Genomic DNA, 26,989 nt, shown 5'->3' with positions numbered 1-26,989 from the left:
CATCCATCTAGTGTACACAGGTAGGTCCATTGTGGCGGGCAGGCGAGCGGGCGGGCTGCTTTATTGGCTGTTTGCTGTTCCCCTACTCCACTCCACTATTTGACTGTTGTGCTGCATCAATCAATCAATCAATCAATCAATCAATCAATCAATCAATCAATCAATCAGTGGCTGGCTCAGGTGCAGCTCTTTAACTTACCTAAAAGGGAGGGCGGAGAGAAGACAAGGAAGGTGAATGAGGTGTTCCAATGTGAAATGCCGGAAACACAGAAACACAGACGACACACAACAAGAGGTGGCAATCTATTCATTAATTGCATTTAATCAATGAGCTCATTATCACTCATGCATTGTCCAACAGGTGTTGAAATAATGGGATTAAAAGGGGAGATCCCTTCAGAAAGACAGAAACAATAGCAAAGACAAAAAACACTTTTGGAATCTGCTTTTAGTCAACACATAAGGAAAGGGTGCACCGGTCCTGGAAATACTGCAATACCAGGTCAATGCGTGGAGTGGACAGAGCAAGCTCTATTTCCATCTCCCTGTTCTAAAAATCCATTTAATATATGGTCCCCAGATAGGGGACGTATCAGATATTAAACTGATAAGAACAGATACTACACTTGATCTTAGCCAAAAGGCCGAGAAGCGATAACCCGAACGGGCCGCGCGTTGCCCGAGCCTGCCCGATACTGCTGTTCAGCCCTTGCAGCGATTCAGCCTACTTCTAGGCAATTCCATGGGGCCCTGCAGGCTCACACACTCACAGCTACACGGGAGGTGAATAAAGGCCGGAGAGGAAGCCAGACAGGATTTGCTTCTTTTGCTTGCACCACAATGCAGTGCTGAAAGAGGAGGAATCTACATAAAAACGCCTTCCTGGCAACGCCCAAATGCCCTGCTGCCATGCAGATAAACACTGGCAGCGGCAGCAAGTGCATGCCCACAGCCACCCCTTGTTCCTTCACACCTTGTATCAGCTGTAATCCAGTCCAGTCCAGTGCTGCCTGCTGAGCAGCACTGACCAACACTGCCTGGGCCCAGGCTTTTATCTCTGAGGCCCCATTATGATGTCAGAAAGCTGGCTCTGGAATCCTGAGGGCTCCACTATGACACGTGCAAAGTTCCGTCTGAACTTTATATAAGACGGTGAGGCTCAGTCAGTCACTCAGTGTTGCCTGAGAGGGCAACACTGCAACAGCCGGCCGCCAGGCTGTCTTTTTTTTGCACAGCTAGTTGCCTCCAGGAGGCCACAAGAGGGAGACAAGGGACTGCAAAATGGAAAATAGGCATCCACCAACTTTACAGACAACTTCTCCTTGCTCCTACAACCTCCATCCTTGCACAGTTTGTTATTCTTCTAGGTAACATAGTAACAAATCCAAATTGCTGCTCTCTTTGTAGGCAAGCAAGGCTTTGTTGCAACTGCAATTCTTACTTCTTCTTGAAATGTAGGGACGACAGTACATTCCATCACATCCATCTAGTGTACACAGGTAGGTCCATTGTGGCGGGCAGGCGAGCGGGCGGGCTGCTTTATTGGCTGTTTGCTGTTCCCCTACTCCACTCCACTATTTGACTGTTGTGCTGCATCAATCAATCAATCAATCAATCAATCAATCAATCAATCAATCAATCAATCAATCAATCAGTGGCTGGCTCAGGTGCAGCTCTTTAACTTACCTAAAAGGGAGGGCGGAGAGAAGACAAGGAAGGTGAATGAGGTGTTCCAATGTGAAATGCCGGAAACACAGAAACACAGACGACACACAACAAGAGGTGGCAATCTATTCATTAATTGCATTTAATCAATGAGCTCATTATCACTCATGCATTGTCCAACAGGTGTTGAAATAATGGGATTAAAAGGGGAGATCCCTTCAGAAAGACAGAAACAATAGCAAAGACAAAAAACACTTTTGGAATCTGCTTTTAGTCAACACATAAGGAAAGGGTGCACCGGTCCTGGAAATACTGCAATACCAGGTCAATGCGTGGAGTGGACAGAGCAAGCTCTATTTCCATCTCCCTGTTCTAAAAATCCATTTAATATATGGTCCCCAGATAGGGGACGTATCAGATATTAAACTGATAAGAACAGATACTACACTTGATCTTAGCCAAAAGGCCGAGAAGCGATAACCCGAACGGGCCGCGCGTTGCCCGAGCCTGCCCGATACTGCTGTTCAGCCCTTGCAGCGATTCAGCCTACTTCTAGGCAATTCCATGGGGCCCTGCAGGCTCACACACTCACAGCTACACGGGAGGTGAATAAAGGCCGGAGAGGAAGCCAGACAGGATTTGCTTCTTTTGCTTGCACCACAATGCAGTGCTGAAAGAGGAGGAATCTACATAAAAACGCCTTCCTGGCAACGCCCAAATGCCCTGCTGCCATGCAGATAAACACTGGCAGCGGCAGCAAGTGCATGCCCACAGCCACCCCTTGTTCCTTCACACCTTGTATCAGCTGTAATCCAGTCCAGTCCAGTGCTGCCTGCTGAGCAGCACTGACCAACACTGCCTGGGCCCAGGCTTTTATCTCTGAGGCCCCATTATGATGTCAGAAAGCTGGCTCTGGAATCCTGAGGGCTCCACTATGACACGTGCAAAGTTCCGTCTGAACTTTATATAAGACGGTGAGGCTCAGTCAGTCACTCAGTGTTGCCTGAGAGGGCAACACTGCAACAGCCGGCCGCCAGGCTGTCTTTTTTTTGCACAGCTAGTTGCCTCCAGGAGGCCACAAGAGGGAGACAAGGGACTGCAAAATGGAAAATAGGCATCCACCAACTTTACAGACAACTTCTCCTTGCTCCTACAACCTCCATCCTTGCACAGTTTGTTATTCTTCTAGGTAACATAGTAACAAATCCAAATTGCTGCTCTCTTTGTAGGCAAGCAAGGCTTTGTTGCAACTGCAATTCTTACTTCTTCTTGAAATGTAGGGACGACAGTACATTCCATCACATCCATCTAGTGTACACAGGTAGGTCCATTGTGGCGGGCAGGCGAGCGGGCGGGCTGCTTTATTGGCTGTTTGCTGTTCCCCTACTCCACTCCACTATTTGACTGTTGTGCTGCATCAATCAATCAATCAATCAATCAATCAATCAATCAATCAATCAATCAATCAATCAGTGGCTGGCTCAGGTGCAGCTCTTTAACTTACCTAAAAGGGAGGGCGGAGAGAAGACAAGGAAGGTGAATGAGGTGTTCCAATGTGAAATGCCGGAAACACAGAAACACAGACGACACACAACAAGAGGTGGCAATCTATTCATTAATTGCATTTAATCAATGAGCTCATTATCACTCATGCATTGTCCAACAGGTGTTGAAATAATGGGATTAAAAGGGGAGATCCCTTCAGAAAGACAGAAACAATAGCAAAGACAAAAAACACTTTTGGAATCTGCTTTTAGTCAACACATAAGGAAAGGGTGCACCGGTCCTGGAAATACTGCAATACCAGGTCAATGCGTGGAGTGGACAGAGCAAGCTCTATTTCCATCTCCCTGTTCTAAAAATCCATTTAATATATGGTCCCCAGATAGGGGACGTATCAGATATTAAACTGATAAGAACAGATACTACACTTGATCTTAGCCAAAAGGCCGAGAAGCGATAACCCGAACGGGCCGCGCGTTGCCCGAGCCTGCCCGATACTGCTGTTCAGCCCTTGCAGCGATTCAGCCTACTTCTAGGCAATTCCATGGGGCCCTGCAGGCTCACACACTCACAGCTACACGGGAGGTGAATAAAGGCCGGAGAGGAAGCCAGACAGGATTTGCTTCTTTTGCTTGCACCACAATGCAGTGCTGAAAGAGGAGGAATCTACATAAAAACGCCTTCCTGGCAACGCCCAAATGCCCTGCTGCCATGCAGATAAACACTGGCAGCGGCAGCAAGTGCATGCCCACAGCCACCCCTTGTTCCTTCACACCTTGTATCAGCTGTAATCCAGTCCAGTCCAGTGCTGCCTGCTGAGCAGCACTGACCAACACTGCCTGGGCCCAGGCTTTTATCTCTGAGGCCCCATTATGATGTCAGAAAGCTGGCTCTGGAATCCTGAGGGCTCCACTATGACACGTGCAAAGTTCCGTCTGAACTTTATATAAGACGGTGAGGCTCAGTCAGTCACTCAGTGTTGCCTGAGAGGGCAACACTGCAACAGCCGGCCGCCAGGCTGTCTTTTTTTTGCACAGCTAGTTGCCTCCAGGAGGCCACAAGAGGGAGACAAGGGACTGCAAAATGGAAAATAGGCATCCACCAACTTTACAGACAACTTCTCCTTGCTCCTACAACCTCCATCCTTGCACAGTTTGTTATTCTTCTAGGTAACATAGTAACAAATCCAAATTGCTGCTCTCTTTGTAGGCAAGCAAGGCTTTGTTGCAACTGCAATTCTTACTTCTTCTTGAAATGTAGGGACGACAGTACATTCCATCACATCCATCTAGTGTACACAGGTAGGTCCATTGTGGCGGGCAGGCGAGCGGGCGGGCTGCTTTATTGGCTGTTTGCTGTTCCCCTACTCCACTCCACTATTTGACTGTTGTGCTGCATCAATCAATCAATCAATCAATCAATCAATCAATCAATCAATCAATCAATCAATCAATCAGTGGCTGGCTCAGGTGCAGCTCTTTAACTTACCTAAAAGGGAGGGCGGAGAGAAGACAAGGAAGGTGAATGAGGTGTTCCAATGTGAAATGCCGGAAACACAGAAACACAGACGACACACAACAAGAGGTGGCAATCTATTCATTAATTGCATTTAATCAATGAGCTCATTATCACTCATGCATTGTCCAACAGGTGTTGAAATAATGGGATTAAAAGGGGAGATCCCTTCAGAAAGACAGAAACAATAGCAAAGACAAAAAACACTTTTGGAATCTGCTTTTAGTCAACACATAAGGAAAGGGTGCACCGGTCCTGGAAATACTGCAATACCAGGTCAATGCGTGGAGTGGACAGAGCAAGCTCTATTTCCATCTCCCTGTTCTAAAAATCCATTTAATATATGGTCCCCAGATAGGGGACGTATCAGATATTAAACTGATAAGAACAGATACTACACTTGATCTTAGCCAAAAGGCCGAGAAGCGATAACCCGAACGGGCCGCGCGTTGCCCGAGCCTGCCCGATACTGCTGTTCAGCCCTTGCAGCGATTCAGCCTACTTCTAGGCAATTCCATGGGGCCCTGCAGGCTCACACACTCACAGCTACACGGGAGGTGAATAAAGGCCGGAGAGGAAGCCAGACAGGATTTGCTTCTTTTGCTTGCACCACAATGCAGTGCTGAAAGAGGAGGAATCTACATAAAAACGCCTTCCTGGCAACGCCCAAATGCCCTGCTGCCATGCAGATAAACACTGGCAGCGGCAGCAAGTGCATGCCCACAGCCACCCCTTGTTCCTTCACACCTTGTATCAGCTGTAATCCAGTCCAGTCCAGTGCTGCCTGCTGAGCAGCACTGACCAACACTGCCTGAGCCCAGGCTTTTATCTCTGAGGCCCCATTATGATGTCAGAAAGCTGGCTCTGGAATCCTGAGGGCTCCACTATGACACGTGCAAAGTTCCGTCTGAACTTTATATAAGACGGTGAGGCTCAGTCAGTCACTCAGTGTTGCCTGAGAGGGCAACACTGCAACAGCCGGCCGCCAGGCTGTCTTTTTTTTGCACAGCTAGTTGCCTCCAGGAGGCCACAAGAGGGAGACAAGGGACTGCAAAATGGAAAATAGGCATCCACCAACTTTACAGACAACTTCTCCTTGCTCCTACAACCTCCATCCTTGCACAGTTTGTTATTCTTCTAGGTAACATAGTAACAAATCCAAATTGCTGCTCTCTTTGTAGGCAAGCAAGGCTTTGTTGCAACTGCAATTCTTACTTCTTCTTGAAATGTAGGGACGACAGTACATTCCATCACATCCATCTAGTGTACACAGGTAGGTCCATTGTGGCGGGCAGGCGAGCGGGCGGGCTGCTTTATTGGCTGTTTGCTGTTCCCCTACTCCACTCCACTATTTGACTGTTGTGCTGCATCAATCAATCAATCAATCAATCAATCAATCAATCAATCAATCAATCAGTGGCTGGCTCAGGTGCAGCTCTTTAACTTACCTAAAAGGGAGGGCGGAGAGAAGACAAGGAAGGTGAATGAGGTGTTCCAATGTGAAATGCCGGAAACACAGAAACACAGACGACACACAACAAGAGGTGGCAATCTATTCATTAATTGCATTTAATCAATGAGCTCATTATCACTCATGCATTGTCCAACAGGTGTTGAAATAATGGGAAGACAGAAACAATAGCAAAGACAAAAAACACTTTTGGAATCTGCTTTTAGTCAACACATAAGGAAAGGGTGCACCGGTCCTGGAAATACTGCAATACCAGGTCAATGCGTGGAGTGGACAGAGCAAGCTCTATTTCCATCTCCCTGTTCTAAAAATCCATTTAATATATGGTCCCCAGATAGGGGACGTATCAGATATTAAACTGATAAGAACAGATACTACACTTGATCTTAGCCAAAAGGCCGAGAAGCGATAACCCGAACGGGCCGCGCGTTGCCCGAGCCTGCCCGATACTGCTGTTCAGCCCTTGCAGCGATTCAGCCTACTTCTAGGCAATTCCATGGGGCCCTGCAGGCTCACACACTCACAGCTACACGGGAGGTGAATAAAGGCCGGAGAGGAAGCCAGACAGGATTTGCTTCTTTTGCTTGCACCACAATGCAGTGCTGAAAGAGGAGGAATCTACATAAAAACGCCTTCCTGGCAACGCCCAAATGCCCTGCTGCCATGCAGATAAACACTGGCAGCGGCAGCAAGTGCATGCCCACAGCCACCCCTTGTTCCTTCACACCTTGTATCAGCTGTAATCCAGTCCAGTCCAGTGCTGCCTGCTGAGCAGCACTGACCAACACTGCCTGGGCCCAGGCTTTTATCTCTGAGGCCCCATTATGATGTCAGAAAGCTGGCTCTGGAATCCTGAGGGCTCCACTATGACACGTGCAAAGTTCCGTCTGAACTTTATATAAGACGGTGAGGCTCAGTCAGTCACTCAGTGTTGCCTGAGAGGGCAACACTGCAACAGCCGGCCGCCAGGCTGTCTTTTTTTTGCACAGCTAGTTGCCTCCAGGAGGCCACAAGAGGGAGACAAGGGACTGCAAAATGGAAAATAGGCATCCACCAACTTTACAGACAACTTCTCCTTGCTCCTACAACCTCCATCCTTGCACAGTTTGTTATTCTTCTAGGTAACATAGTAACAAATCCAAATTGCTGCTCTCTTTGTAGGCAAGCAAGGCTTTGTTGCAACTGCAATTCTTACTTCTTCTTGAAATGTAGGGACGACAGTACATTCCATCACATCCATCTAGTGTACACAGGTAGGTCCATTGTGGCGGGCAGGCGAGCGGGCGGGCTACTTTATTGGCTGTTTGCTGTTCCCCTACTCCACTCCACTATTTGACTGTTGTGCTGCATCAATCAATCAATCAATCAATCAATCAATCAATCAATCAATCAATCAATCAATCAGTGGCTGGCTCAGGTGCAGCTCTTTAACTTACCTAAAAGGGAGGGCGGAGAGAAGACAAGGAAGGTGAATGAGGTGTTCCAATGTGAAATGCCGGAAACACAGAAACACAGACGACACACAACAAGAGGTGGCAATCTATTCATTAATTGCATTTAATCAATGAGCTCATTATCACTCATGCATTGTCCAACAGGTGTTGAAATAATGGGATTAAAAGGGGAGATCCCTTCAGAAAGACAGAAACAATAGCAAAGACAAAAAACACTTTTGGAATCTGCTTTTAGTCAACACATAAGGAAAGGGTGCACCGGTCCTGGAAATACTGCAATACCAGGTCAATGCGTGGAGTGGACAGAGCAAGCTCTATTTCCATCTCCCTGTTCTAAAAATCCATTTAATATATGGTCCCCAGATAGGGGACGTATCAGATATTAAACTGATAAGAACAGATACTACACTTGATCTTAGCCAAAAGGCCGAGAAGCGATAACCCGAACGGGCCGCGCGTTGCCCGAGCCTGCCCGATACTGCTGTTCAGCCCTTGCAGCGATTCAGCCTACTTCTAGGCAATTCCATGGGGCCCTGCAGGCTCACACACTCACAGCTACACGGGAGGTGAATAAAGGCCGGAGAGGAAGCCAGACAGGATTTGCTTCTTTTGCTTGCACCACAATGCAGTGCTGAAAGAGGAGGAATCTACATAAAAACGCCTTCCTGGCAACGCCCAAATGCCCTGCTGCCATGCAGATAAACACTGGCAGCGGCAGCAAGTGCATGCCCACAGCCACCCCTTGTTCCTTCACACCTTGTATCAGCTGTAATCCAGTCCAGTCCAGTGCTGCCTGCTGAGCAGCACTGACCAACACTGCCTGGGCCCAGGCTTTTATCTCTGAGGCCCCATTATGATGTCAGAAAGCTGGCTCTGGAATCCTGAGGGCTCCACTATGACACGTGCAAAGTTCCGTCTGAACTTTATATAAGACGGTGAGGCTCAGTCAGTCACTCAGTGTTGCCTGAGAGGGCAACACTGCAACAGCCGGCCGCCAGGCTGTCTTTTTTTTGCACAGCTAGTTGCCTCCAGGAGGCCACAAGAGGGAGACAAGGGACTGCAAAATGGAAAATAGGCATCCACCAACTTTACAGACAACTTCTCCTTGCTCCTACAACCTCCATCCTTGCACAGTTTGTTATTCTTCTAGGTAACATAGTAACAAATCCAAATTGCTGCTCTCTTTGTAGGCAAGCAAGGCTTTGTTGCAACTGCAATTCTTACTTCTTCTTGAAATGTAGGGACGACAGTACATTCCATCACATCCATCTAGTGTACACAGGTAGGTCCATTGTGGCGGGCAGGCGAGCGGGCGGGCTGCTTTATTGGCTGTTTGCTGTTCCCCTACTCCACTCCACTATTTGACTGTTGTGCTGCATCAATCAATCAATCAATCAATCAATCAATCAATCAATCAATCAGTGGCTGGCTCAGGTGCAGCTCTTTAACTTACCTAAAAGGGAGGGCGGAGAGAAGACAAGGAAGGTGAATGAGGTGTTCCAATGTGAAATGCCGGAAACACAGAAACACAGACGACACACAACAAGAGGTGGCAATCTATTCATTAATTGCATTTAATCAATGAGCTCATTATCACTCATGCATTGTCCAACAGGTGTTGAAATAATGGGATTAAAAGGGGAGATCCCTTCAGAAAGACAGAAACAATAGCAAAGACAAAAAACACTTTTGGAATCTGCTTTTAGTCAACACATAAGGAAAGGGTGCACCGGTCCTGGAAATACTGCAATACCAGGTCAATGCGTGGAGTGGACAGAGCAAGCTCTATTTCCATCTCCCTGTTCTAAAAATCCATTTAATATATGGTCCCCAGATAGGGGACGTATCAGATATTAAACTGATAAGAACAGATACTACACTTGATCTTAGCCAAAAGGCCGAGAAGCGATAACCCGAACGGGCCGCGCGTTGCCCGAGCCTGCCCGATACTGCTGTTCAGCCCTTGCAGCGATTCAGCCTACTTCTAGGCAATTCCATGGGGCCCTGCAGGCTCACACACTCACAGCTACACGGGAGGTGAATAAAGGCCGGAGAGGAAGCCAGACAGGATTTGCTTCTTTTGCTTGCACCACAATGCAGTGCTGAAAGAGGAGGAATCTACATAAAAACGCCTTCCTGGCAACGCCCAAATGCCCTGCTGCCATGCAGATAAACACTGGCAGCGGCAGCAAGTGCATGCCCACAGCCACCCCTTGTTCCTTCACACCTTGTATCAGCTGTAATCCAGTCCAGTCCAGTGCTGCCTGCTGAGCAGCACTGACCAACACTGCCTGGGCCCAGGCTTTTATCTCTGAGGCCCCATTATGATGTCAGAAAGCTGGCTCTGGAATCCTGAGGGCTCCACTATGACACGTGCAAAGTTCCGTCTGAACTTTATATAAGACGGTGAGGCTCAGTCAGTCACTCAGTGTTGCCTGAGAGGGCAACACTGCAACAGCCGGCCGCCAGGCTGTCTTTTTTTTGCACAGCTAGTTGCCTCCAGGAGGCCACAAGAGGGAGACAAGGGACTGCAAAATGGAAAATAGGCATCCACCAACTTTACAGACAACTTCTCCTTGCTCCTACAACCTCCATCCTTGCACAGTTTGTTATTCTTCTAGGTAACATAGTAACAAATCCAAATTGCTGCTCTCTTTGTAGGCAAGCAAGGCTTTGTTGCAACTGCAATTCTTACTTCTTCTTGAAATGTAGGGACGACAGTACATTCCATCACATCCATCTAGTGTACACAGGTAGGTCCATTGTGGCGGGCAGGCGAGCGGGCGGGCTGCTTTATTGGCTGTTTGCTGTTCCCCTACTCCACTCCACTATTTGACTGTTGTGCTGCATCAATCAATCAATCAATCAATCAATCAATCAATCAATCAATCAATCAATCAATCAATCAATCAATCAATCAGTGGCTGGCTCAGGTGCAGCTCTTTAACTTACCTAAAAGGGAGGGCGGAGAGAAGACAAGGAAGGTGAATGAGGTGTTCCAATGTGAAATGCCGGAAACACAGAAACACAGACGACACACAACAAGAGGTGGCAATCTATTCATTAATTGCATTTAATCAATGAGCTCATTATCACTCATGCATTGTCCAACAGGTGTTGAAATAATGGGATTAAAAGGGGAGATCCCTTCAGAAAGACAGAAACAATAGCAAAGACAAAAAACACTTTTGGAATCTGCTTTTAGTCAACACATAAGGAAAGGGTGCACCGGTCCTGGAAATACTGCAATACCAGGTCAATGCGTGGAGTGGACAGAGCAAGCTCTATTTCCATCTCCCTGTTCTAAAAATCCATTTAATATATGGTCCCCAGATAGGGGACGTATCAGATATTAAACTGATAAGAACAGATACTACACTTGATCTTAGCCAAAAGGCCGAGAAGCGATAACCCGAACGGGCCGCGCGTTGCCCGAGCCTGCCCGATACTGCTGTTCAGCCCTTGCAGCGATTCAGCCTACTTCTAGGCAATTCCATGGGGCCCTGCAGGCTCACACACTCACAGCTACACGGGAGGTGAATAAAGGCCGGAGAGGAAGCCAGACAGGATTTGCTTCTTTTGCTTGCACCACAATGCAGTGCTGAAAGAGGAGGAATCTACATAAAAACGCCTTCCTGGCAACGCCCAAATGCCCTGCTGCCATGCAGATAAACACTGGCAGCGGCAGCAAGTGCATGCCCACAGCCACCCCTTGTTCCTTCACACCTTGTATCAGCTGTAATCCAGTCCAGTCCAGTGCTGCCTGCTGAGCAGCACTGACCAACACTGCCTGGGCCCAGGCTTTTATCTCTGAGGCCCCATTATGATGTCAGAAAGCTGGCTCTGGAATCCTGAGGGCTCCACTATGACACGTGCAAAGTTCCGTCTGAACTTTATATAAGACGGTGAGGCTCAGTCAGTCACTCAGTGTTGCCTGAGAGGGCAACACTGCAACAGCCGGCCGCCAGGCTGTCTTTTTTTTGCACAGCTAGTTGCCTCCAGGAGGCCACAAGAGGGAGACAAGGGACTGCAAAATGGAAAATAGGCATCCACCAACTTTACAGACAACTTCTCCTTGCTCCTACAACCTCCATCCTTGCACAGTTTGTTATTCTTCTAGGTAACATAGTAACAAATCCAAATTGCTGCTCTCTTTGTAGGCAAGCAAGGCTTTGTTGCAACTGCAATTCTTACTTCTTCTTGAAATGTAGGGACGACAGTACATTCCATCACATCCATCTAGTGTACACAGGTAGGTCCATTGTGGCGGGCAGGCGAGCGGGCGGGCTGCTTTATTGGCTGTTTGCTGTTCCCCTACTCCACTCCACTATTTGACTGTTGTGCTGCATCAATCAATCAATCAATCAATCAATCAATCAATCAATCAATCAATCAATCAATCAATCAGTGGCTGGCTCAGGTGCAGCTCTTTAACTTACCTAAAAGGGAGGGCGGAGAGAAGACAAGGAAGGTGAATGAGGTGTTCCAATGTGAAATGCCGGAAACACAGAAACACAGACGACACACAACAAGAGGTGGCAATCTATTCATTAATTGCATTTAATCAATGAGCTCATTATCACTCATGCATTGTCCAACAGGTGTTGAAATAATGGGATTAAAAGGGGAGATCCCTTCAGAAAGACAGAAACAATAGCAAAGACAAAAAACACTTTTGGAATCTGCTTTTAGTCAACACATAAGGAAAGGGTGCACCGGTCCTGGAAATACTGCAATACCAGGTCAATGCGTGGAGTGGACAGAGCAAGCTCTATTTCCATCTCCCTGTTCTAAAAATCCATTTAATATATGGTCCCCAGATAGGGGACGTATCAGATATTAAACTGATAAGAACAGATACTACACTTGATCTTAGCCAAAAGGCCGAGAAGCGATAACCCGAACGGGCCGCGCGTTGCCCGAACCTGCCCGATACTGCTGTTCAGCCCTTGCAGCGATTCAGCCTACTTCTAGGCAATTCCATGGGGCCCTGCAGGCTCACACACTCACAGCTACACGGGAGGTGAATAAAGGCCGGAGAGGAAGCCAGACAGGATTTGCTTCTTTTGCTTGCACCACAATGCAGTGCTGAAAGAGGAGGAATCTACATAAAAACGCCTTCCTGGCAACGCCCAAATGCCCTGCTGCCATGCAGATAAACACTGGCAGCGGCAGCAAGTGCATGCCCACAGCCACCCCTTGTTCCTTCACACCTTGTATCAGCTGTAATCCAGTCCAGTCCAGTGCTGCCTGCTGAGCAGCACTGACCAACACTGCCTGGGCCCAGGCTTTTATCTCTGAGGCCCCATTATGATGTCAGAAAGCTGGCTCTGGAATCCTGAGGGCTCCACTATGACACGTGCAAAGTTCCGTCTGAACTTTATATAAGACGGTGAGGCTCAGTCAGTCACTCAGTGTTGCCTGAGAGGGCAACACTGCAACAGCCGGCCGCCAGGCTGTCTTTTTTTTGCACAGCTAGTTGCCTCCAGGAGGCCACAAGAGGGAGACAAGGGACTGCAAAATGGAAAATAGGCATCCACCAACTTTACAGACAACTTCTCCTTGCTCCTACAACCTCCATCCTTGCACAGTTTGTTATTCTTCTAGGTAACATAGTAACAAATCCAAATTGCTGCTCTCTTTGTAGGCAAGCAAGGTTTTGTTGCAACTGCAATTCTTACTTCTTCTTGAAATGTAGGGACGACAGTACATTCCATCACATCCATCTAGTGTACACAGGTAGGTCCATTGTGGCGGGCAGGCGAGCGGGCGGGCTGCTTTATTGGCTGTTTGCTGTTCCCCTACTCCACTCCACTATTTGACTGTTGTGCTGCATCAATCAATCAATCAATCAATCAATCAATCAATCAATCAATCAATCAATCAATCAATCAGTGGCTGGCTCAGGTGCAGCTCTTTAACTTACCTAAAAGGGAGGGCGGAGAGAAGACAAGGAAGGTGAATGAGGTGTTCCAATGTGAAATGCCGGAAACACAGAAACACAGACGACACACAACAAGAGGTGGCAATCTATTCATTAATTGCATTTAATCAATGAGCTCATTATCACTCATGCATTGTCCAACAGGTGTTGAAATAATGGGATTAAAAGGGGAGATCCCTTCAGAAAGACAGAAACAATAGCAAAGACAAAAAACACTTTTGGAATCTGCTTTTAGTCAACACATAAGGAAAGGGTGCACCGGTCCTGGAAATACTGCAATACCAGGTCAATGCGTGGAGTGGACAGAGCAAGCTCTATTTCCATCTCCCTGTTCTAAAAATCCATTTAATATATGGTCCCCAGATAGGGGACGTATCAGATATTAAACTGATAAGAACAGATACTACACTTGATCTTAGCCAAAAGGCCGAGAAGCGATAACCCGAACGGGCCGCGCGTTGCCCGAGCCTGCCCGATACTGCTGTTCAGCCCTTGCAGCGATTCAGCCTACTTCTAGGCAATTCCATGGGGCCCTGCAGGCTCACACACTCACAGCTACACGGGAGGTGAATAAAGGCCGGAGAGGAAGCCAGACAGGATTTGCTTCTTTTGCTTGCACCACAATGCAGTGCTGAAAGAGGAGGAATCTACATAAAAACGCCTTCCTGGCAACGCCCAAATGCCCTGCTGCCATGCAGATAAACACTGGCAGCGGCAGCAAGTGCATGCCCACAGCCACCCCTTGTTCCTTCACACCTTGTATCAGCTGTAATCCAGTCCAGTCCAGTGCTGCCTGCTGAGCAGCACTGACCAACACTGCCTGGGCCCAGGCTTTTATCTCTGAGGCCCCATTATGATGTCAGAAAGCTGGCTCTGGAATCCTGAGGGCTCCACTATGACACGTGCAAAGTTCCGTCTGAACTTTATATAAGACGGTGAGGCTCAGTCAGTCACTCAGTGTTGCCTGAGAGGGCAACACTGCAACAGCCGGCCGCCAGGCTGTCTTTTTTTTGCACAGCTAGTTGCCTCCAGGAGGCCACAAGAGGGAGACAAGGGACTGCAAAATGGAAAATAGGCATCCACCAACTTTACAGACAACTTCTCCTTGCTCCTACAACCTCCATCCTTGCACAGTTTGTTATTCTTCTAGGTAACATAGTAACAAATCCAAATTGCTGCTCTCTTTGTAGGCAAGCAAGGCTTTGTTGCAACTGCAATTCTTACTTCTTCTTGAAATGTAGGGACGACAGTACATTCCATCACATCCATCTAGTGTACACAGGTAGGTCCATTGTGGCGGGCAGGCGAGCGGGCGGGCTGCTTTATTGGCTGTTTGCTGTTCCCCTACTCCACTCCACTATTTGACTGTTGTGCTGCATCAATCAATCAATCAATCAATCAATCAATCAATCAATCAATCAATCAATCAATCAATGAATCAGTGGCTGGCTCAGGTGCAGCTCTTTAACTTACCTAAAAGGGAGGGCGGAGAGAAGACAAGGAAGGTGAATGAGGTGTTCCAATGTGAAATGCCGGAAACACAGAAACACAGACGACACACAACAAGAGGTGGCAATCTATTCATTAATTGCATTTAATCAATGAGCTCATTATCACTCATGCATTGTCCAACAGGTGTTGAAATAATGGGATTAAAAGGGGAGATCCCTTCAGAAAGACAGAAACAATAGCAAAGACAAAAAACACTTTTGGAATCTGCTTTTAGTCAACACATAAGGAAAGGGTGCACCGGTCCTGGAAATACTGCAATACCAGGTCAATGCGTGGAGTGGACAGAGCAAGCTCTATTTCCATCTCCCTGTTCTAAAAATCCATTTAATATATGGTCCCCAGATAGGGGACGTATCAGATATTAAACTGATAAGAACAGATACTACACTTGATCTTAGCCAAAAGGCCGAGAAGCGATAACCCGAACGGGCCGCGCGTTGCCCGAGCCTGCCCGATACTGCTGTTCAGCCCTTGCAGCGATTCAGCCTACTTCTAGGCAATTCCATGGGGCCCTGCAGGCTCACACACTCACAGCTACACGGGAGGTGAATAAAGGCCGGAGAGGAAGCCAGACAGGATTTGCTTCTTTTGCTTGCACCACAATGCAGTGCTGAAAGAGGAGGAATCTACATAAAAACGCCTTCCTGGCAACGCCCAAATGCCCTGCTGCCATGCAGATAAACACTGGCAGCGGCAGCAAGTGCATGCCCACAGCCACCCCTTGTTCCTTCACACCTTGTATCAGCTGTAATCCAGTCCAGTCCAGTGCTGCCTGCTGAGCAGCACTGACCAACACTGCCTGGGCCCAGGCTTTTATCTCTGAGGCCCCATTATGATGTCAGAAAGCTGGCTCTGGAATCCTGAGGGCTCCACTATGACACGTGCAAAGTTCCGTCTGAACTTTATATAAGACGGTGAGGCTCAGTCAGTCACTCAGTGTTGCCTGAGAGGGCAACACTGCAACAGCCGGCCGCCAGGCTGTCTTTTTTTTGCACAGCTAGTTGCCTCCAGGAGGCCACAAGAGGGAGACAAGGGACTGCAAAATGGAAAATAGGCATCCACCAACTTTACAGACAACTTCTCCTTGCTCCTACAACCTCCATCCTTGCACAGTTTGTTATTCTTCTAGGTAACATAGTAACAAATCCAAATTGCTGCTCTCTTTGTAGGCAAGCAAGGCTTTGTTGCAACTGCAATTCTTACTTCTTCTTGAAATGTAGGGACGACAGTACATTCCATCACATCCATCTAGTGTACACAGGTAGGTCCATTGTGGCGGGCAGGCGAGCGGGCGGGCTGCTTTATTGGCTGTTTGCTGTTCCCCTACTCCACTCCACTATTTGACTGTTGTGCTGCATCAATCAATCAATCAATCAATCAATCAATCAATCAATCAATCAGTGGCTGGCTCAGGTGCAGCTCTTTAACTTACCTAAAAGGGAGGGCGGAGAGAAGACAAGGAAGGTGAATGAGGTGTTCCAATGTGAAATGCCGGAAACACAGAAACACAGACGACACACAACAAGAGGTGGCAATCTATTCATTAATTGCATTTAATCAATGAGCTCATTATCACTCATGCATTGTCCAACAGGTGTTGAAATAATGGGATTAAAAGGGGAGATCCCTTCAGAAAGACAGAAACAATAGCAAAGACAAAAAACACTTTTGGAATCTGCTTTTAGTCAACACATAAGGAAAGGGTGCACCGGTCCTGGAAATACTGCAATACCAGGTCAATGCGTGGAGTGGACAGAGCAAGCTCTATTTCCATCTCCCTGTTCTAAAAATCCATTTAATATATGGTCCCCAGATAGGGGACGTATCAGATATTAAACTGATAAGAACAGATACTACACTTGATCTTAGCCAAAAGGCCGAGAAGCGATAACCCGAACGGGCCGCGCGTTGCCCGAACCTGCCCGATACTGCTGTTCAGCCCTTGCAGCGATTCAGCCTACTTCTAGGCAATTCCATGGGGCCCTGCAGGCTCACACACTCACAGCTACACGGGAGGTGAATAAAGGCCGGAGAGGAAGCCAGACAGGATTTGCTTCTTTTGCTTGCACCACAATGCAGTGCTGAAAGAGGAGGAATCTACATAAAAACGCCTTCCTGGCAACGCCCAAATGCCCTGCTGCCATGCAGATAAACACTGGCAGCGGCAGCAAGTGCATGCCCACAGCCACCCCTTGTTCCTTCACACCTTGTATCAGCTGTAATCCAGTCCAGTCCAGTGCTGCCTGCTGAGCAGCACTGACCAACACTGCCTGGGCCCAGGCTTTTATCTCTGAGGCCCCATTATGATGTCAGAAAGCTGGCTCTGGAATCCTGAGGGCTCCACTATGACACGTGCAAAGTTCCGTCTGAACTTTATATAAGACGGTGAGGCTCAGTCAGTCACTCAGTGTTGCCTGAGAGGGCAACACTGCAACAGCCGGCCGCCAGGCTGTCTTTTTTTTGCACAGCTAGTTGCCTCCAGGAGGCCACAAGAGGGAGACAAGGGACTGCAAAATGGAAAATAGGCATCCACCAACTTTACAGACAACTTCTCCTTGCTCCTACAACCTCCATCCTTGCACAGTTTGTTATTCTTCTAGGTAACATAGTAACAAATCCAAATTGCTGCTCTCTTTGTAGGCAAGCAAGGCTTTGTTGCAACTGCAATTCTTACTTCTTCTTGAAATGTAGGGACGACAGTACATTCCATCACATCCATCTAGTGTACACAGGTAGGTCCATTGTGGCGGGCAGGCGAGCGGGCGGGCTGCTTTATTGGCTGTTTGCTGTTCCCCTACTCCACTCCACTATTTGACTGTTGTGCTGCATCAATCAATCAATCAATCAATCAATCAATCAATCAATCAGTGGCTGGCTCAGGTGCAGCTCTTTAACTTACCTAAAAGGGAGGGCGGAGAGAAGACAAGGAAGGTGAATGAGGTGTTCCAATGTGAAATGCCGGAAACACAGAAACACAGACGACACACAACAAGAGGTGGCAATCTATTCATTAATTGCATTTAATCAATGAGCTCATTATCACTCATGCATTGTCCAACAGGTGTTGAAATAATGGGATTAAAAGGGGAGATCCCTTCAGAAAGACAGAAACAATAGCAAAGACAAAAAACACTTTTGGAATCTGCTTTTAGTCAACACATAAGGAAAGGGTGCACCGGTCCTGGAAATACTGCAATACCAGGTCAATGCGTGGAGTGGACAGAGCAAGCTCTATTTCCATCTCCCTGTTCTAAAAATCCATTTAATATATGGTCCCCAGATAGGGGACGTATCAGATATTAAACTGATAAGAACAGATACTACACTTGATCTTAGCCAAAAGGCCGAGAAGCGATAACCCGAACGGGCCGCGCGTTGCCCGAGCCTGCCCGATACTGCTGTTCAGCCCTTGCAGCGATTCAGCCTACTTCGAGGCAATTTCATGGGGCCCTGCAGGCTCACACACTCACAGCTACACGGGAGGTGAATAAAGGCCGGAGAGGAAGCCAGACAGGATTTGCTTCTTTTGCTTGCACCACAATGCAGTGCTGAAAGAGGAGGAATCTACATAAAAACGCCTTCCTGGCAACGCCCAAATGCCCTGCTGCCATGCAGATAAACACTGGCAGCGGCAGCAAGTGCATGCCCACAGCCACCCCTTGTTCCTTCACACCTTGTATCAGCTGTAATCCAGTCCAGTCCAGTGCTGCCTGCTGAGCAGCACTGACCAACACTGCCTGGGCCCAGGCTTTTATCTCTGAGGCCCCATTATGATGTCAGAAAGCTGGCTCTGGAATCCTGAGGGCTCCACTATGACACGTGCAAAGTTCCGTCTGAACTTTATATAAGACGGTGAGGCTCAGTCAGTCACTCAGTGTTGCCTGAGAGGGCAACACTGCAACAGCCGGCCGCCAGGCTGTCTTTTTTTTGCACAGCTAGTTGCCTCCAGGAGGCCACAAGAGGGAGACAAGGGACTGCAAAATGGAAAATAGGCATCCACCAACTTTACAGACAACTTCTCCTTGCTCCTACAACCTCCATCCTTGCACAGTTTGTTATTCTTCTAGGTAACATAGTAACAAATCCAAATTGCTGCTCTCTTTGTAGGCAAGCAAGGCTTTGTTGCAACTGCAATTCTTACTTCTTCTTGAAATGTAGGGACGACAGTACATTCCATCACATCCATCTAGTGTACACAGGTAGGTCCATTGTGGCGGGCAGGCGAGCGGGCGGGCTGCTTTATTGGCTGTTTGCTGTTCCCCTACTCCACTCCACTATTTGACTGTTGTGCTGCATCAATCAATCAATCAATCAATCAATCAATCAATCAATCAGTGGCTGGCTCAGGTGCAGCTCTTTAACTTACCTAAAAGGGAGGGCGGAGAGAAGACAAGGAAGGTGAATGAGGTGTTCCAATGTGAAATGCCGGAAACACAGAAACACAGACGACACACAACAAGAGGTGGCAATCTATTCATTAATTGCATTTAATCAATGAGCTCATTATCACTCATGCATTGTCCAACAGGTGTTGAAATAATGGGATTAAAAGGGGAGATCCCTTCAGAAAGACAGAAACAATAGCAAAGACAAAAAACACTTTTGGAATCTGCTTTTAGTCAACACATAAGGAAAGGGTGCACCGGTCCTGGAAATACTGCAATACCAGGTCAATGCGTGGAGTGGACAGAGCAAGCTCTATTTCCATCTCCCTGTTCTAAAAATCCATTTAATATATGGTCCCCAGATAGGGGACGTATCAGATATTAAACTGATAAGAACAGATACTACACTTGATCTTAGCCAAAAGGCCGAGAAGCGATAACCCGAACGGGCCGCGCGTTGCCCGAGCCTGCCCGATACTGCTGTTCAGCCCTTGCAGCGATTCAGCCTACTTCTAGGCAATTCCATGGGGCCCTGCAGGCTCACACACTCACAGCTACACGGGAGGTGAATAAAGGCCGGAGAGGAAGCCAGACAGGATTTGCTTCTTTTGCTTGCACCACAATGCAGTGCTGAAAGAGGAGGAATCTACATAAAAACGCCTTCCTGGCAACGCCCAAATGCCCTGCTGCCATGCAGATAAACACTGGCAGCGGCAGCAAGTGCATGCCCACAGCCACCCCTTGTTCCTTCACACCTTGTATCAGCTGTAATCCAGTCCAGTCCAGTGCTGCCTGCTGAGCAGCACTGACCAACACTGCCTGGGCCCAGGCTTTTATCTCTGAGGCCCCATTATGATGTCAGAAAGCTGGCTCTGGAATCCTGAGGGCTCCACTATGACACGTGCAAAGTTCCGTCTGAACTTTATATAAGACGGTGAGGCTCAGTCAGTCACTCAGTGTTGCCTGAGAGGGCAACACTGCAACAGCCGGCCGCCAGGCTGTCTTTTTTTTGCACAGCTAGTTGCCTCCAGGAGGCCACAAGAGGGAGACAAGGGACTGCAAAATGGAAAATAGGCATCCACCAACTTTACAGACAACTTCTCCTTGCTCCTACAACCTCCATCCTTGCACAGTTTGTTATTCTTCTAGGTAACATAGTAACAAATCCAAATTGCTGCTCTCTTTGTAGGCAAGCAAGGCTTTGTTGCAACTGCAATTCTTACTTCTTCTTGAAATGTAGGGACGACAGTACATTCCATCACATCCATCTAGTGTACACAGGTAGGTCCAGGGCCGCCATCAGGGGGGGACTGGGGGTACTGCAGTGAGGGGCCCGGGCATAAATTAAAAAAAAAGGGGCCCGCACTCTGTCGCTGGAATTAATATACTCACGGCAGTGTGACTCTTACGATTTCATTTCGGTGAAAGGAACAGGTCCCATCACGAAGCAGGGGCCCGTTCATTACATCAGAATAAAACCGTAAGTGCCCGCTGGAGAGTGACATGTGCCTGCCCCTCCTCCTCCGCAACAGTGTGACAGCGTGTGGGGAGGAGACAAGGGGTGGAGACATCACAGCAGCGGGAGTTATGAGCTCAGCCTCGGAGGATACGTCCAGCAGCAGCAGTCGTCGTCTTCTTCTTCAGACACAGTGAGTACTAACTTATGTCTGTGTCCGGCTGCTGCTGCCCGGAGCCTCCTGAAAAAATCTCCTCCTGCCCCCATAGAAAGTAAATATCTTCCCCACCTCTGTATTATGTTAACACTGCAGCGTAGGATTGTATCAGCTCTACGGCTCTTATCTCCCGTCCTGTGTAACATGTGCAATAAACCTGTCTTCTCCCTCTGTTTACACAGGACAGGAGAAAAGAGCCGTCGTGGAGCTGATAGTGATACAATCCTATGCTGCAGTGTGAACTAATACAGACGTGGGGAAGATTTTTGCTTTCTATGGGGATGGGGTAGAGTTAGATGATAATGGGGGCAGGGAGATGATAATGGGAGCAGGGAGATGATAATGGGGGCAGGGAGATGATAATGGGGGCAGGGAGATGATAATGGGGGCAGGGAGATGATAATGGGGCAGGGAGATGATAATGGGGCAGTGAGATGATAATGGGGGCAGGGAGATAATAATGGGGGCAGGGAGATGATAATGGGGCAGGGAGATGATAATGGGAGCAGGGAGATGATAATGGGGGCAGGGAGATGATAATGGGGGCAGGGAGATGATAATGGGGGCAGGGAGATGATAATGGGGGCAGGGAGATGATAATGGGGCAGTGAGATGATAATGGGGCAGGGAGATGATAATGGGGGCAGGGAGATGATAATGGGGCAGGGAGATGATAATGGGGGCAGGGAGATGATAATGAGGCAGGGAGATGATAATGGGGGCAGGGAGATGATAATGGGGGCAGTGAGATGATAATGGGGGCAGGGAGATGATAATGGGGGCAGGGAGATGATAATGGGGCAGTGAGATGATAATGGGGGCAGGGAGATGATAATGGGGGCAGGGAGATGATAATGGGGGCAGGGAGATGATAATGGGGCAGGGAGATGATAATGGGGGCAGGGAGATGATAATGGGGCAGTGAGATGATAATGGGGCAGGGAGATGATAATGGGGGCAGGGAGATGATAATGGGGGCAGGGAGATGATAATGGGGGCAGGGAGATGATAATGGGGGCAGGGAGATGATAATGGGGGCAGGGAGATGATAATGGGGCAGTGAGATGATAATGGGGCAGGGAGATGATAATGGGGGCAGGGAGATGATAATGGGGCAGATAGATGATAATGGGGGCAGATAGATGATAATGGGGGCAGGGAGATGATAATGGGGGCAGGGAGATGATAATGGGGCAGGGAGATGATAATGGGGGCAGATAGATGATAATGGGGGCAGGGAGATGATAATGGGGCAGGGAGATGATAATGGGGCAGGGAGATGATAATGGGGCAGGGAGATGATAATGGGGGCAGGGAGATGATAATGGGGCAGTGAGATGATAATGGGGCAGATAGATGATAATGGGGGCAGATAGATGATAATGGGGGCAGGGAGATGATAATGGTGCAGGGAGATGATAATGGGCAGGGAGATGATAATGGGGGCAGGGAGATGATAATGGGGGTAGAGTTAGATGATAATGGGGGCAGGGAGATGATAATGGGGGCAGGGAGATGATAATGGGGCAGGGAGATGATAATGGGGGCAGGGAGATGATAATGGGGCAGTGAGATGATAATGGGGCAGGGAGATGATAATGGGGGCAGGGAGATGATAATGGGGCAGATAGATGATAATGGGGGCAGATAGATGATAATGGGGGCAGGGAGATGATAATGGGGGCAGGGAGATGATAATGGGGCAGGGAGATGATAATGGGGGCAGATAGATGATAATGGGGGCAGGGAGATGATAATGGGGCAGGGAGATGATAATGGGGCAGGGAGATGATAATGGGGGCAGGGAGATGATAATGGGGCAGTGAGATGATAATGGGGGCAGATAGATGATAATGGGGGCAGGGAGATGATAATGGGGCAGGGAGATGATAATGGGCAGGGAGATGATAATGGGGGCAGGGAGATGATAATGGGGGTAGAGTTAGATGATAATGGGGGCAGGGAGATGATAATGGGGGCAGGGAGATGATAATGGGGCAGGGAGATGATAATGGGGCAGGGAGATGATAATGGGGGCAGGGAGATGATAATGGGGGCAGGGAGATGATAATGGGGCAGGGAGATGATAATGGGGGCAGATAGATGATAATGGGGGCAGGGAGATGATAATGGGGGCAGGGAGATGATAATGGGGGCAGGGAGATGATAATGGGGCAGGGAGATGATAATGGGGGCAGATAGATGATAATGGGGGCAGGGAGATGATAATGGGGGCAGGGAGATGATAATGGGGCAGGGAGATGATAATGGGGGCAGGGAGATGATAATGGGGGCAGGGAGATGATAATGGGGGCAGGGAGATGATAATGGGGGCAGGGAGATGATAATGGGGCAGTGAGATGGCATTAGGTAGGGAGGGAAATGATGCTAGAGTGGGAAGGAGATAATAATGGAGGGCGGATGGCACTTGAGTAGGGATGCACGATGCATCAAAACTTCGATACGGTTTCGATACCGTGCACCCCCAAACGGTTCAATACCGTTATTTCATGTATTTCGATACTAAGCTGTGCGGCCGCACAGCTCAATATTGTAATACATGAATGTATGAGAGCGGAGCTGCGGCTGTGTAACACAGTCACGGCCCTGCTCCGGAGTCCTGACATGTGCGCGCCGCCAGGATTATGTGATGCGGCCAGCGCTGCACTAATGAGCGGCGGCACTGAAAACAGAACATGGCGGGCGCACTACAAAACACCCCCACATCTTCTGTCTTCAGTGCCTGAACCGCCGCTCATTAGTGCAGCGCCGCCCGCATCACCTCGTGCTGACCGCGTGCGGGGCGGGGCAATGGTTGTATTACACAGCCGCAGTCCCACTCTATAAAGGCAGAGATCAAAGAAACCTCTCATCTCTGTCGCTATTCCCCTGAATGCTGCGATCAAAGCTGACTGCAGCATTCAGGGGAAAATAAGAAGGGGGGATGCCCCTTGGATCACGTCACAGGAATCCCTGTGACGCGATTGAGGGACATACCATATATGGGCAGACAGCCCAAGGTCCAATGAAGGACCCCAGGGCTGTCTTACCATATTTCCTGTTAGGGCATACTCAGGTCTGTCCTAACAACTGCCTGTGTACTATCCGTATATAGATATATACCAGTACATTAAAGTTTCAAAAAGAAAGTAAAAACATAAAGTAATGTTAAATTAAAAAAAAATACACATACACCTTTTTTACAAAACACATTAAAATAAGTCTCAATACATAAAATATTCACATTCAGTATTGGCGCGCCCGTAATAACCTGCACAACAATTTTTTTGCATCATTTATGATGTGTACGTTGTAAAAAATAAAATAAAAACTTCTTTCACTTATTAATGTGAGGCACGAGGTATTATGAATTTTGAACCTCCATATGCCTCACATTAATAGTAATTAACCCCATCATGTACCTTACACATTAACCCTTTATAATTGAGGAACATGATGGGGTTAATTACTATTAATGTGAGGCACATGGAGGTTAAATTTACCATCACACCTCGCGCCTCACATAAGAAATGGAAGAACTGTTTTTTTTTTTTATTACTGTTGGCAAAGTATCGCTTTGTTATCGAAATCGCAATACTACACAAAGCATCGGTACCGAAGTCCAAATTCTGGTATCGTGACATCCCTCCACTGGAGGAGGCATTATACAATGGGGGGGGGGGGTGGGTAATAATTGGGTGAAAAGTGATGATATCTGAAGGGAGGGGAGAAATTATACATGGGGAGGGGTAGAGGAAGGAGAGAGTATACCTGGGTAGGGGGAGAAAGCTTATACTGGAGGCATAGTTAGCAACAGTCCTGAATTTGCAGGGACTGTCCTGAATCTAAAGAGGCAGTCCCGGCAAATTACTGTCCCAGACATGTCTCAGCCACTGCCATATTCAATTGTATCTGCGTCCACAGGATGCAGATACAATTGAATACTATGGCAGAGCAGGAAAGTATCAGCTTCCTGCTCTGCCATTCACCCATCCAGGAGCGGAATCCCCGGCCAGAGAGTTGCTGACACTCTGGTCGGGCATTCCTCTCCTAGAGGTAGCCCCTGAGGTCACTGTCCATATATGGACAGTGAGGTCAGGGTCTCCTCCTGGACTGGAATCCCCTGTAGAGAGTGCCACACACTCCCCTGTAGTTAGCGCCGAACATACCCCCTGTAGATAGCGCCACACACACACTCCCCTGTAGATAGTGTCACACACTGCCCCCTGTAGATAGCACCACACAATCCCATGTAGATAGCGCCACACAATCCCATGTAGATAGCGCCACACCCACCCTGTAGATAGCGCCACACCCCCCCCCTGTAGATAGCGCCTCACCCACCCCTGCAGATAGCGCCACACACAGCCCCCTGTAGATAGCGCTACACACAGATAACGTGTGTGCAGCGTGTGAAGAGAATGCAAAAGCATCATCCAGACATGCCCGTGGTGGTGGGAGATCTTAGGGACTACATTTTGGTGAGTGACTCTGCTGTGTATAGGGCTTCAGTGCAATGATTTTTGTTTATATTGCCCTCCTACACCCTGACAGATTGTACATACACACACACACACACACACACACACACATACACACACACTCACTTTCCCTTTTTGCCCCCCACAGAGCCGCTGTCTCTTGTCTCTTCCTTGTCACTCCACAGAGCCCCTGTGAGGTTGCGTCTCCCCCCTGGCTACCACTGCTACCTTCAGTTCTCCCAGCCCTGGCACTTAGTTTCTCCCCTTTGCCCTCCGACACCCACCTCCTGTCTCTGCCCTGCTCCTCCAAAGAGTTTTCTTTTTAATGTGCCCTACCTCCCGCCCCTTTACATTTCACCCCCCCCCTCCTAATAACGAGGGGGGCGGGGGCCCAGACTCATTGGCAGTATGGGGCCCAGAAATTCCTGATGGCAGCCCTGGGTAGGTCCATTGTGGCGGGCAGGCGAGCGGGCGGGCTGCTTTATTGGCTGTTTGCTGTTCCCCTACTCCACTCCACTATTTGACTGTTGTGCTGCATCAATCAATCAATCAATCAATCAATCAATCAATCAATCAATCAATCAATCAATCAGTGGCTGGCTCAGGTGCAGCTCTTTAACTTACCTAAAAGGGAGGGCGGAGAGAAGACAAGGAAGGTGAATGAGGTGTTCCAATGTGAAATGCCGGAAACACAGAAACACAGACGACACACAACAAGAGGTGGCAATCTATTCATTAATTGCATTTAATCAATGAGCTCATTATCACTCATGCATTGTCCAACAGGTGTTGAAATAATGGGATTAAAAGGGGAGATCCCTTCAGAAAGACAGAAACAATAGCAAAGACAAAAAACACTTTTGGAATCTGCTTTTAGTCAACACATAAGGAAAGGGTGCACCGGTCCTGGAAATACTGCAATACCAGGTCAATGCGTGGAGTGGACAGAGCAAGCTCTATTTCCATCTCCCTGTTCTAAAAATCCATTTAATATATGGTCCCCAGATAGGGGACGTATCAGATATTAAACTGATAAGAACAGATACTACACTTGATCTTAGCCAAAAGGCCGAGAAGCGATAACCCGAACGGGCCGCGCGTTGCCCGAGCCTGCCCGATACTGCTGTTCAGCCCTTGCAGCGATTCAGCCTACTTCTAGGCAATTCCATGGGGCCCTGCAGGCTCACACACTCACAGCTACACGGGAGGTGAATAAAGGCCGGAGAGGAAGCCAGACAGGATTTGCTTCTTTTGCTTGCACCACAATGCAGTGCTGAAAGAGGAGGAATCTACATAAAAACGCCTTCCTGGCAACGCCCAAATGCCCTGCTGCCATGCAGATAAACACTGGCAGCGGCAGCAAGTGCATGCCCACAGCCACCCCTT

The 26,989-nt window shown here is 48.3% G+C and overlaps 15 non-coding genes across 15 annotated transcripts; all 15 read right to left on the bottom strand.

Annotated features, from left to right (window-relative positions):
• Positions 1-465: 465 nt before the first annotated feature.
• On the bottom strand, positions 466-656 carry LOC142686858 (U2 spliceosomal RNA). Its single transcript, XR_012856158.1, has one exon. It is a non-coding gene; the product is annotated as a U2 spliceosomal RNA (small nuclear RNA).
• Positions 657-1,952: 1,296 nt separating this feature from the next.
• LOC142686857 (U2 spliceosomal RNA) lies at positions 1,953-2,143 on the bottom strand. Its single transcript, XR_012856157.1, has one exon. It is a non-coding gene; the product is annotated as a U2 spliceosomal RNA (small nuclear RNA).
• Positions 2,144-3,435: 1,292 nt separating this feature from the next.
• LOC142686856 (U2 spliceosomal RNA) lies at positions 3,436-3,626 on the bottom strand. The gene has a single exon (XR_012856156.1). It is a non-coding gene; the product is annotated as a U2 spliceosomal RNA (small nuclear RNA).
• Positions 3,627-4,922: 1,296 nt separating this feature from the next.
• LOC142686854 (U2 spliceosomal RNA) lies at positions 4,923-5,113 on the bottom strand. The gene has a single exon (XR_012856154.1). It is a non-coding gene; the product is annotated as a U2 spliceosomal RNA (small nuclear RNA).
• Positions 5,114-6,373: 1,260 nt separating this feature from the next.
• On the bottom strand, positions 6,374-6,564 carry LOC142686852 (U2 spliceosomal RNA). Its single transcript, XR_012856153.1, has one exon. It is a non-coding gene; the product is annotated as a U2 spliceosomal RNA (small nuclear RNA).
• Positions 6,565-7,856: 1,292 nt separating this feature from the next.
• LOC142686851 (U2 spliceosomal RNA) lies at positions 7,857-8,047 on the bottom strand. Its single transcript, XR_012856152.1, has one exon. It is a non-coding gene; the product is annotated as a U2 spliceosomal RNA (small nuclear RNA).
• A 1,280-nt stretch (positions 8,048-9,327) lies between these two features.
• Positions 9,328-9,518, bottom strand: LOC142686850 (U2 spliceosomal RNA). Its single transcript, XR_012856151.1, has one exon. It is a non-coding gene; the product is annotated as a U2 spliceosomal RNA (small nuclear RNA).
• Positions 9,519-10,826: 1,308 nt separating this feature from the next.
• LOC142686849 (U2 spliceosomal RNA) lies at positions 10,827-11,017 on the bottom strand. Its single transcript, XR_012856150.1, has one exon. It is a non-coding gene; the product is annotated as a U2 spliceosomal RNA (small nuclear RNA).
• Positions 11,018-12,313: 1,296 nt separating this feature from the next.
• LOC142686848 (U2 spliceosomal RNA) lies at positions 12,314-12,504 on the bottom strand. Its single transcript, XR_012856149.1, has one exon. It is a non-coding gene; the product is annotated as a U2 spliceosomal RNA (small nuclear RNA).
• A 1,296-nt stretch (positions 12,505-13,800) lies between these two features.
• LOC142686847 (U2 spliceosomal RNA) lies at positions 13,801-13,991 on the bottom strand. The gene has a single exon (XR_012856148.1). It is a non-coding gene; the product is annotated as a U2 spliceosomal RNA (small nuclear RNA).
• A 1,300-nt stretch (positions 13,992-15,291) lies between these two features.
• LOC142686846 (U2 spliceosomal RNA) lies at positions 15,292-15,482 on the bottom strand. Its single transcript, XR_012856147.1, has one exon. It is a non-coding gene; the product is annotated as a U2 spliceosomal RNA (small nuclear RNA).
• Positions 15,483-16,762: 1,280 nt separating this feature from the next.
• LOC142686845 (U2 spliceosomal RNA) lies at positions 16,763-16,953 on the bottom strand. The gene has a single exon (XR_012856146.1). It is a non-coding gene; the product is annotated as a U2 spliceosomal RNA (small nuclear RNA).
• A 1,276-nt stretch (positions 16,954-18,229) lies between these two features.
• On the bottom strand, positions 18,230-18,420 carry LOC142686844 (U2 spliceosomal RNA). Its single transcript, XR_012856145.1, has one exon. It is a non-coding gene; the product is annotated as a U2 spliceosomal RNA (small nuclear RNA).
• A 1,276-nt stretch (positions 18,421-19,696) lies between these two features.
• LOC142686841 (U2 spliceosomal RNA) lies at positions 19,697-19,887 on the bottom strand. Its single transcript, XR_012856143.1, has one exon. It is a non-coding gene; the product is annotated as a U2 spliceosomal RNA (small nuclear RNA).
• Positions 19,888-26,493: 6,606 nt separating this feature from the next.
• Positions 26,494-26,684, bottom strand: LOC142686840 (U2 spliceosomal RNA). The gene has a single exon (XR_012856142.1). It is a non-coding gene; the product is annotated as a U2 spliceosomal RNA (small nuclear RNA).
• Positions 26,685-26,989: the final 305 nt, after the last annotated feature.

Source organism: Rhinoderma darwinii (assembly GCF_050947455.1).
Source record: "Rhinoderma darwinii isolate aRhiDar2 chromosome 5 unlocalized genomic scaffold, aRhiDar2.hap1 SUPER_5_unloc_19, whole genome shotgun sequence".
Lineage (NCBI taxonomy): Eukaryota > Metazoa > Chordata > Amphibia > Anura > Rhinodermatidae > Rhinoderma > Rhinoderma darwinii.
Note: the sequence above shows the minus strand (reverse complement) of the source record. Positions and strands in the feature narration are given on the sequence as shown.